The 10,000-nt window shown below is 43.4% G+C and overlaps 1 protein-coding gene across 4 annotated transcripts in view; it reads left to right on the forward strand.

Annotated features, from left to right (window-relative positions):
* LOC143291924 (neuronal acetylcholine receptor subunit alpha-5-like) overlaps window positions 1–10,000 on the forward strand; it is a 212,950-nt gene that overhangs the window by 196,101 nt on the left and 6,849 nt on the right. The gene's annotated exons all lie outside the window — the stretch shown is intronic.

The following is a 10,000-nucleotide window of genomic DNA, read 5'->3' on the forward strand; positions in this document are numbered from 1 at the left end:
TGCTGATGTTGATTTTGCAATCAGCAGATTTTTTCAGCCTTTCTTTTTTGTATTTTATTTCATTTCACCTTTGAAAAAAAAATCATTTTATTTTTTTTAGTAATCAGCAGTTGTTTTCCTACGACCGGTATTTTTGTTTCTTTGTTTTGTTTTGTTTTGCTGCAGATGTGTTCTGCAGATGGTGCATGTATTCTGCCATTTCCCTGTCTGTCTCTCTTCAATCGTTATGTGAAACGGCTATTACCTTTGATGACAGAGAAACCCAGAACTAGGTTAGCGAGAGAGATCAAAGCGTTGAACAAAGCCTATGTAACCGCTGTGGTTATGGAACAGGTGCTAGACGTAGATGAGCACACAGGTCAAACGGCTATTGGAAACTTTGCAAATGAGGTCACGGCGACATGCGAAAGCTGGTTACCTTGAGACAACAGAGAAACATGAAACCTGTCAACTAACAGGAAATGGAGGGTGAGCCGGAGGTGGGGGAAGGAAGAGAGGATAATGGAAGAAGGGTAAAGGTGGTTCGGGAAGAGGGGGTGTGGTGTTGAGAGTGGTGCCTACATTCATATTCCCTGAAATCATCGAGTCCGTCAACCACAGCGTTCAACTCTTTCGCTGCTAGTTTTACTGTCAATCTTATTGTGGTCAAAGAATTCCAAGACTTTCAAAATAACATAAAACATTGTAAATCATTTCAGAGACATATGCGTTACACATTTCTCGATAATGTATCTGGCTGCATTTGTGTTTGATTCCTTTAGACACTGCAGTTGCGCGTGTTGGGATGCACCTTGGAAAAAAGAAGGAGATAAGGTTTCTGGGTAGTGTATAGGAGAAATCAAGTTACAGCTCAAGGAATGAAAGCATGGTATTATCAAATGCAGCGACTTTGAACGGGTAGATTCTTCTATCTACTTTCAGCAGAATATCGTCGATGAAAGGCTGAGGAAAATGATACTTCTTGATTGCCTCTTATCAATTCGCGATTAGAAAAAAAGGATAATTTGTTGGTGGTTGGGGGGTGGAGGTTATAAACGTGCTGACAGGATCCAAGAAAAAAATATCAGATTCATCAAAATTGCACAAATGCTATTCTCCAACATTCAAGAAGTTGGATAATCTACATATCAGTCACCAGTTGTGGGGGAGGGGAAAGTAAACTTCTTCTCGCATGTCATAAAAATGATACATTACACAGTACTGATTTGAGGGATTAATCGGAAGGCATGCGTGGGAGTTAGGTTGGAAGCTCACCCATGGATCAAATAACGGCATTCATTCCCAGAGACTGCCAAGGAAACAAGAAAACCCGTTACATACACTCTCACACTTGCATGTGCACGCGCGCGCGCACACACAGACACAGACACACACACACACACACACACACACACACACACACACACACACACACACACACACACACACACACACACACACACACACACACAGACTCAAGACTTGTTGAAATTAGGCCTCAGGTCTGTAAACAAAGGAATTGCCAAAGCAGACACACGATCAAAGCATGAAGGAAAACACATGTTTGTCAGTCTGAAAAGTTAGTGATATTTCTGCACAACTTAAGGATATGGAATGATGAGTTCTTTGCAGACTTTTAGTTCGTACTGAACGCAAATAGCAACCTGTCTGAGTTTTCAGCCCAGTCGGTCAAACAGGTCCAAACTGCCTATGCTTTTTCCCCCTCTTAATTCACATGCTTTCCTTTACTACCATTTCGGTTTAGTCGGTCAAGCAGTTCCAGACTTGCCGCGATTTAATTTTCACCTTAATCCGTCTGTTCTCGTTTCCTGACATTAGAGGCCACACGGTCAAACAGTTCCAGATGACCAGTGCTTTAGTGTGTTTTTTCTGTCTTAAAACAACACCGAACAGAAATAATCGCTTCCCAAACGTGTATAAAGTAGCATCTTCTGAGAATATTAACAGTCCACTACTTTTGAACAATGAAAAAACTCAAGAGACCATCATTTCCAGGCCCCAGTCTACATTGAAGACTGGTACAGAAAAAACAATAATCTTTTTCATGTCTCGGAAATAGTTATCAGGAACTGTTCCAGCTTCTCATAGCCAAATTTCAAAGTCTTTTCGTTGCAGAAAACACTGGTCGTATATGCCAACAAATAGTATGTTCATATCGCAACTGTTATAGAACTAAATGCAGATTATATTACCGCGTGTTGAATTTCAGAGAGAGAGAGAGAGAGGAGAAGCACCAGTTCCGTTCTGTATCAGAAACGAAGTAGCTTCACACTGTACACTGGCTGACGATGTACAGCTTCTCTCTGTACACTGGCTGACGATGTACAGCTTCACACTGTACATTGGCTGACGATGTACAGTTCACTCTGTACACTGGCTGACGATGTGCCTGAGTGCTCACGAAGGAGTGTTAGGTCTGCAGCGTGCTGGGATCAATAGGTCTGGTAGACATGGACGGAGAGTCTGCCTTTTGTCCAAAACGAAAGTGGTTTGCTTTGACATGGGTGTGAAGATGCAAGCAGACCAAAGAGTATGTACCTCTCTGGGTGGACCTGTTTAGTCTTATTCTTGTGAATTCTTTTTTTTTTTTTTTTTTTTTTCGTTGGGGATAAATGCAGTGAACATTGATGAATGTTTTGAATGTTGACAGTACATCTTTGTAGCGTTTTCTATTTTTCTCCCTCTGAATATATCTCTTAACCTACGGGTTGATATGGTTATGATAACTGATTGTGAGCACAATGCTAAACGTGTTTCATATTTTGTACTAGTTACATGGAATATGTAACGTGTTCCTGTATCCCCTTGGGGTTTCCTGAAATAAACACTGTCTTGTCTTTTCATGTCTTGCTTCTGCTCGCTATGGTAGTGTCTTTCTTGGTCAAGAGTCTGGCTTAAGAAAGTAATCGAATTTCATGCCCTGGAAGTGTTTCGCGTAACGCGCTCAACCGCTTTCACCCAATTTAAAGGCAGTGATCGTTTGTTTATCGACCTGCTTTGGGGTATCTTTTCTGTTTATTTCTCACTCTTTTGTTGGTAGATGGCGTTCATTTAACTGCTGATGATGAGGTTGTATGATCATGTCCCTGAATAGGCTGGCTCACCTCTGAGAGTGATGATTTAGTGATGTTATTACGTAATACTGATGGAGATATAGGGAGAAAAAAAACAACTTCGCCGGTCATATTTTGTCTGATCAGAATAGCATTTCCATCTAGGGTTGAGTGAAAAAAAAAGATATTTCGACACTCATTTCATCATGTAGTCAGGAAGTGACAAATGGCTTAGCAAAATTGCTCTTTAACAGACTGCCACTAGCGTCATCATGAATTGAACAGGAAAGGCAACGATGTGTATCACACAAACAGGATGTTTCACTGAGGAGGGGATGAAGGTAAATGAGCAGGGGTGAAGATGGAAGGGCACTCAGCGGAACAAATAAGAACATTAATTCACAGAAAGTGCCAAGAAAATGCACCAAGTAACACGTTGCACTACGTGTGTGCACACGTGTCACACACACACACACACACACACACACACACACACACACACACACACACACACACACACAAGTAAACAAAAAGACACAGAAGCTCCTTCCAGTTTCAGAAACGAAGTAGTTTCATTCCCACAGCCTCGTCATGGGCATGTTATGCATGAAGTGAAGCCTACTTGGCTGGGATCAATAAGTCTGGTAGACATGTGTTGGGGAGTCTGCCTTGATTCCATTGAGAATGAGATTAGCTTGACCTTCTCGGTGTGGATATGCAGACGCACCTCTGACCTGCTTACTCACTGATGCTGTCGCTTTCTGGGTCAAGGGTTTGGGAAACACTGTGACCTCCAGGCCTGATCAGAGCATTGGGCATCTGTATTTACCCCCTATTTTTGCAGCAGATGTGGTGTAGCGTGTATGGATCAGTCCACATGCTTTGGCACCTCACTGAAACTGAAATTGAAACTGATGTGACCTGATTTCAGGCAGAGGTTCTTGTAATGATTTGACCTGCTTCCGTAACCCAGACTTTGAGTGTTTTTCAATTGGTTATCAGCTCTCGTTAGGTAACATCTTATTCAATAACTGGTTACACGTATTGCTGCTGATAATGTAAGTTCACGAACTGGTTATAAGTATTGCTGCAGATGATTTACGTTTATGATGTTAGTTACTCTGCCGGCCACAACAGGGCAATGATAAAATAATATAATGAAGTAATACGGTTCAAAATGCGGGGGAAACCAACTTGAAACAAGCTTGCGTTGGATAATGCCAGCGTGGCTTGCTTTTTGGATGACTGGTCAGTCAATGGGGGTAAGTCCATCTGTTCTGACCTGTGCAACAGGAATCCCAAGACAAGTGGCTCCTTTGCAGGTCAGCTTGGTAAATCAACATGATTTGATTATGATTTGAATCCCAGATGAACGTTAAGAATTAATATGACCAGAGATGAATTAAAGCAAAGCTTAAAAATTCACTTCGATCAAGATCTCCACAATACCCAACTATGAAATTTCACACCAGAGGTAACAAGTAGTTTTGCTGCTGCCAGGAAAAGCAAAAACAAAAAACAAAAATAAAATAAAAAACTTGGGTCCTGCACAAACACAAGTCTGCATGTGTGTGTGTATATATATATATATATATATATATATATATATATATATATATATATATATATATATATATAATGAGCCCAGCGCAGTTTGGAGGCTTAGATCGGGGTGGTCCAGCACCCCCAGTCCTTATTCTACTTGGACAGTGACATCGACACACCCCACAACAGTGGCAGTCTGTACCACCTCCTTTGCACCATCCCTTGCTCTATACTCTCTGTTAATAAAACAAGCCTTTTGGAGGGTGGAGTGGGGTGTGGGAGTGGGGGTGTGGGGCATTTTCGTGAAGGGGTGACCTTCCAATGTGAAAAGCCAGCGATTAATGCGGACATCGCCATTCGCTATTCGCTGCTTGCCACCACCAGAGGAAAAGCTCCAGACTTCAGGCTGCTGGCTGAAGAAGACGATGGCCAGATAAGTTTCCCCGCGCCGCCTTTGTCACGTGGCACATAATTGTTACTTGTTTTTTTTTTTTCCACAAGCGAGGAAACATGTTCATGAGGAGGGTGGGGAGAGGTAGGGATGGGTGCAGGAGCTTGCGCGTGCGGACACATACACACATGTTTTCGCTCGCATGAATGCGCGTGCGTGCACGCGCGTGCAAACACATACGATCGCCCGCGCATACACACACACTCGCAAACATACATGTACGAGCATTCACAAACGAGCACGCACTTATTTGTTTAAAATCACACACACACACACACACACACACACACACACACACACACACGCACGCACGCACACACACGCACACAGAGTCCACACACACACACACACACACACACACACACACACATGTACACCAAAATTATGTGCGGAAAGAGATTTTCGCGGACACAGAGGGAGACAGAGAGAAAGGAAGAAAAAGAGCGACAGAACTGACTGGTTGCCATGACGGATGGATCAGAGCAAGGACGGAAGGCTGGGGGCGTGGAGTGACTCTGTTCCCATGAACGCGAGGCACCATGCTCTCTGGCTTGCTCGTGCTGAGTGCAGAAACAAATTGTCCCCATTTTCCTTCTTGTCCATTTTCTTTCAGTCTCTTCCATTGTCTTCCAGCAGGCAAAAAAAAAAAAAAAAAAAGAAAAAAAAAAAAAGAAAAAGGACAAGTATTTATGACGCATGATTATCTCTGGACTCAGAGAATTCGAAAATAATGTGAAAATAATCCACGAGGATTGCATGGAAAAACCTTCATTTCATAGTTATTGTTAGCATAGCAACCCCCCTTTCTTGAGCCCACAACTGACAAGAATTTGATTTAAACATATTTATTCATGGGAAATTATGACGCTTCAGGAAACAATACCATAGCTGGAGCAAAAGCAACCTCGAGGATTTTTTCATGCTCTTGCGACTAAATGACAAATTTGATGTGTGTCATTCTTCCAAAACATTGAGTACTCTTATATCGTGGTTAAATGTTGACTAAATTAGAAAGTACCCCCCCTCTCTCTCTCTCTCTCTCTCTCTCTCTCTCTCTGGTCCCATTTCCTAAGCACGTAGATTGTTTTTTTTTTCAAAAGCAAAGTAGCTTCGCTGCCTCCAGCTCAGGATGTGCCTGAATGCTCAGGCAAAGGTATGCGGCATGCATCTGGACCGTGTCCGGATCAGGAGGAGACTGCCTGTGTGCAGAAAGACAAAGCACAGTCAGACCTGGCTGTGAAGATGCAGGCTGACTACTGCACGCGGGCTCTCTGCTTTCTTGGTCAAGAGACTGGGTAACACGGAGATCCAAGTTCATTGCCTGGCACAGTTTTGGCAAATCGATTTGTTCCATTATGATGACCCAGTTTTTGAAAAGAAAAATGTTGCATCAACTTCTCGCTTGTTTGCCAGTGTTGCTGTACCGATAGCTGGCTCTAATCGCTCAACGAATTTTTCGAACAGTATGTAGACGAGAAAAAAAAACCATTAAGGACGTTCACGAGAGAAGAAAGAAGAAAGGCTTTATGTAGACAAGTTAAAAAATACACAACAAACACAAAAAACGTCGAGTTCTTTCTGTAGTCATCTTTATAAGCACAAAAGTGCGCATACTGAGCCAGTAACATAGAAACAAACAAAAACATTAAACCATACCCTTCTCAGGTTCAGCTTTAATCTCCACATTCCTGTATCATGATAATTTCATGACAACGTCTAACCAAGCAAACGTTTATGGATACGTATCAATACACCATGTAACCATCGTCCATCACTGACATATCGTCCACTCGTGCCTGCCTCTGCTCCCTTTTCTATTCGTGCATGGGACCCTGAGCTGCTTTTTTTCTTTTCTTTTTTTTTTCTTTTTTCCCTGGCGAAATGTCCAGTTTGGGCGACCTTCCGTGGCTCAAAGTCAGCGATTTATGAGACAGCACTATTTACCGCTTGCTGCCGCAAGATGAAAGCTCTTGGGCTGTGGGCTGCTGGCTGGAGGATAGATAAGACGATGGCCAGATAAGCCCCCCACCCCCCACCCCCCATTCCCCTCTCTATCTCTCTCAACCGTCGTCCCTCACCCCGCCCCCTGCACGCCAATTGGCACGAGACACTTCATTTTCCCCCAAGAAAAGCCCACACACAGACACAGACACACACACGTACGCACGCACGCACGCACGCACGCATGCACACACACATACACAAAAACGCTGCGAATGCGAATGGCTTATATTATCCACTCGGCCACGGCCCTGTTTTGAAGGGGTAAATGAACAAGTACCATTGCATAATTTTCAAGAGCAAAAGCACAATTCGACGAAATAATGCTGCTTATGACAAGCTACCGTTCATAACATGGTACGAGGTGACAGTTTCTCTACGTGCATCAGAGAGAGAGACAGAGAGAGACAGAGAGACAGAGACAGAGATACGCTTGACGCTTTGACGCTTTGATGTTTTACTGTCATTGACTGTACCGTCCTTATGACAAGCTACCGTTCATAACATGGTACGAGGTGACAGTTTCTCTACTTGCATCAGAGACAGAGATAGTGACAGAGAGAGACAGAGAGACAGAGACAGACTGACATACAGACATAATTCATTGGTTGGGGTGGATCGAGGCAAGGAAGGGAAAGGTTAGAGAGTGTGATGGAGATTACCTGTTGCTTGCGTAAACAAATTGTCTCTGTTTGACCCTCTCCCTCTCTCTGTCTTTGTCAACATCCGCTTCTCAGCGAACACCCACACCCACCCACCCTCCCTGCCACTACCCCCCACCCACCCCCGAAAACAAACAAAGAACACAAAAACAAAACAGCAAATTACTCATATTTATGACACACGATTAACTCCAGGTTCGGAGCATTAGAGAGTAATGTGAAAAGGATCCACGAGGAGTCAAGATTGCCCGGAGTTGAGTATAACAAATGTGTCGCTGCACGCTCAAGCAAAAGCAAGTTTATGCATGCACGAGAGAACATGCGTGCGTTCGTGAACACACTCATAGCTTCCTCCCTCATAACTACACATTTTCTACACACAAGTTAAAATAAAGAATGTTTTAAATACACCAAAACGTTGACTGATTATGTTGGATTATTAATAAACACATTCTCACACACACACACACAAAACTAAACCAACCAAACTCAATCACAACCTTAATCCAGATATCTGCAAAATCTCCATCATGGAAGGGGAAAGAACTCACACCAGCCTCTCCAACTAACCAAGCGAAAATGTAGATATACGGGTAGGATACCGACACAATCAATTCAATTCATACAGCAGACCCAGAGTTCCCTTTGGATGGTGAGCTGTCTGGAGGGGTCACCCTCCATGGCGGAAAAGTAGACGATTTATGAGATGTCGCTATTTGCCGCTTGCCGCCATCATCAGCGGAGAGATCTGGGGCTGCACATTGGCTGGTTGGTTGGCTGTGTGGGATTAGGTAATGGCAAGATAACCTCCATCTCACCTCTCCCCGCCTCCCAAAGCCCCTGGCCATTTGTCACGTGCCATGTTCCGTTTGCCAGGATGGGACACGTGCACTCTCACGAGGGAATAGGATAGAAAGACAGTCAGCGTGCGTGCTCATGCACACACACACGCGCGCGCGCGCATTCAAACACACACGCGCACAGACACACGCACGTAACACAAATACACACATTTAAGACACACACGCACGCACACACACACACACACACACTCTCTCTCTCTCTCTCTCTCTCTCTCTCTCTTTCTCACTCTCTCCCTCTGTCTCTGTCTCTATCTCTCTCTCATACACAGACAGACGCGCGCGCGCGCGCACACACACACACACACACACACCACACACACACACACACACACACACACACACAGAGACGTGCACGCGATTACACACATGCACACATGGAGACAAAGAAAGACCAGACAGACAGACTGACTGGCAGAGAGGCAAGGAAGAAAGAGCTTGTGGGGTGTGGAGTGCTGGGATGATCTGTTAATAAATATAATGATGGAAAACAACAACAAAAAAAGTCAGAAAATGGCTCGGATTTATGATGCACAGTTATCCCTAGGCTCTTACGAATTATTAAAATTAAAAAGAATAATTCCATGGAGATTCAAGACTGCCTTGAAAATAATACTTCATTTTGTATATGTCATTGTCAGTCTGGGTCTTACCCGAGTGGTCCTCATTTTTCCTTGGGCCAGGGAAAGATGATGATGATGATGATGATGATAATGAAATGTAGGCTTATATAGCGCAGTACCCCCACCTCAGATGGGGCTCACCGCGCTTTACACTGAAATATACAAATTTAAGAATAAGTGTCGTAAAATATGTACAAAGTCAACACAGATTCACATGACATTGGTTAAAATATACATACGTAAGACTAAGTGACTTTTTGTTTTTAATGTAAATCGACACAGGCGTCATCACAGTAAATCACACAGGTGCAAATTACAGCAAAACGAAGCACATCACATTCACCATTGTCAAAAACTGTCAAAGATAAATAAGTTCATTTGAACATATTTATTCAAGTCTTTGGTACGGTACTGTGTTGCATTGCAATATATTGTTTTGTACTTTATTTCAAGAAAACAGAACAGTGGCAATAAATTTATAACTTACGTCATTTTCGTTCGGCCTAACGCCTTCACAGTAAACAAGAAGTCGGTCTCAGTCAGCGTTCAGTGCTTACATCTGTCAACAAGTTGAATGCTCCAACACTTGAGATAAATGTAGCCCCAGTCAGACGGTGCCTATCTGTCTTCTTCGCCCTCTTCAAACAGTCATCAATATCCTGTCCTTTCCGATTCACGCTCAGCCTGACGCAAGAGCACACTGCCGCGCTTTGGACCATAGGTATACACGTGCACATACACATAAGAAACAACAACGACATTGTTGTGCATGCACACACGCGAGTGAGTGCACACTCACAAACAT

The sequence above is a fragment of the Babylonia areolata genome, chromosome 18 (assembly GCF_041734735.1).
Source record: "Babylonia areolata isolate BAREFJ2019XMU chromosome 18, ASM4173473v1, whole genome shotgun sequence".
NCBI lineage: Eukaryota > Metazoa > Mollusca > Gastropoda > Neogastropoda > Buccinidae > Babylonia > Babylonia areolata.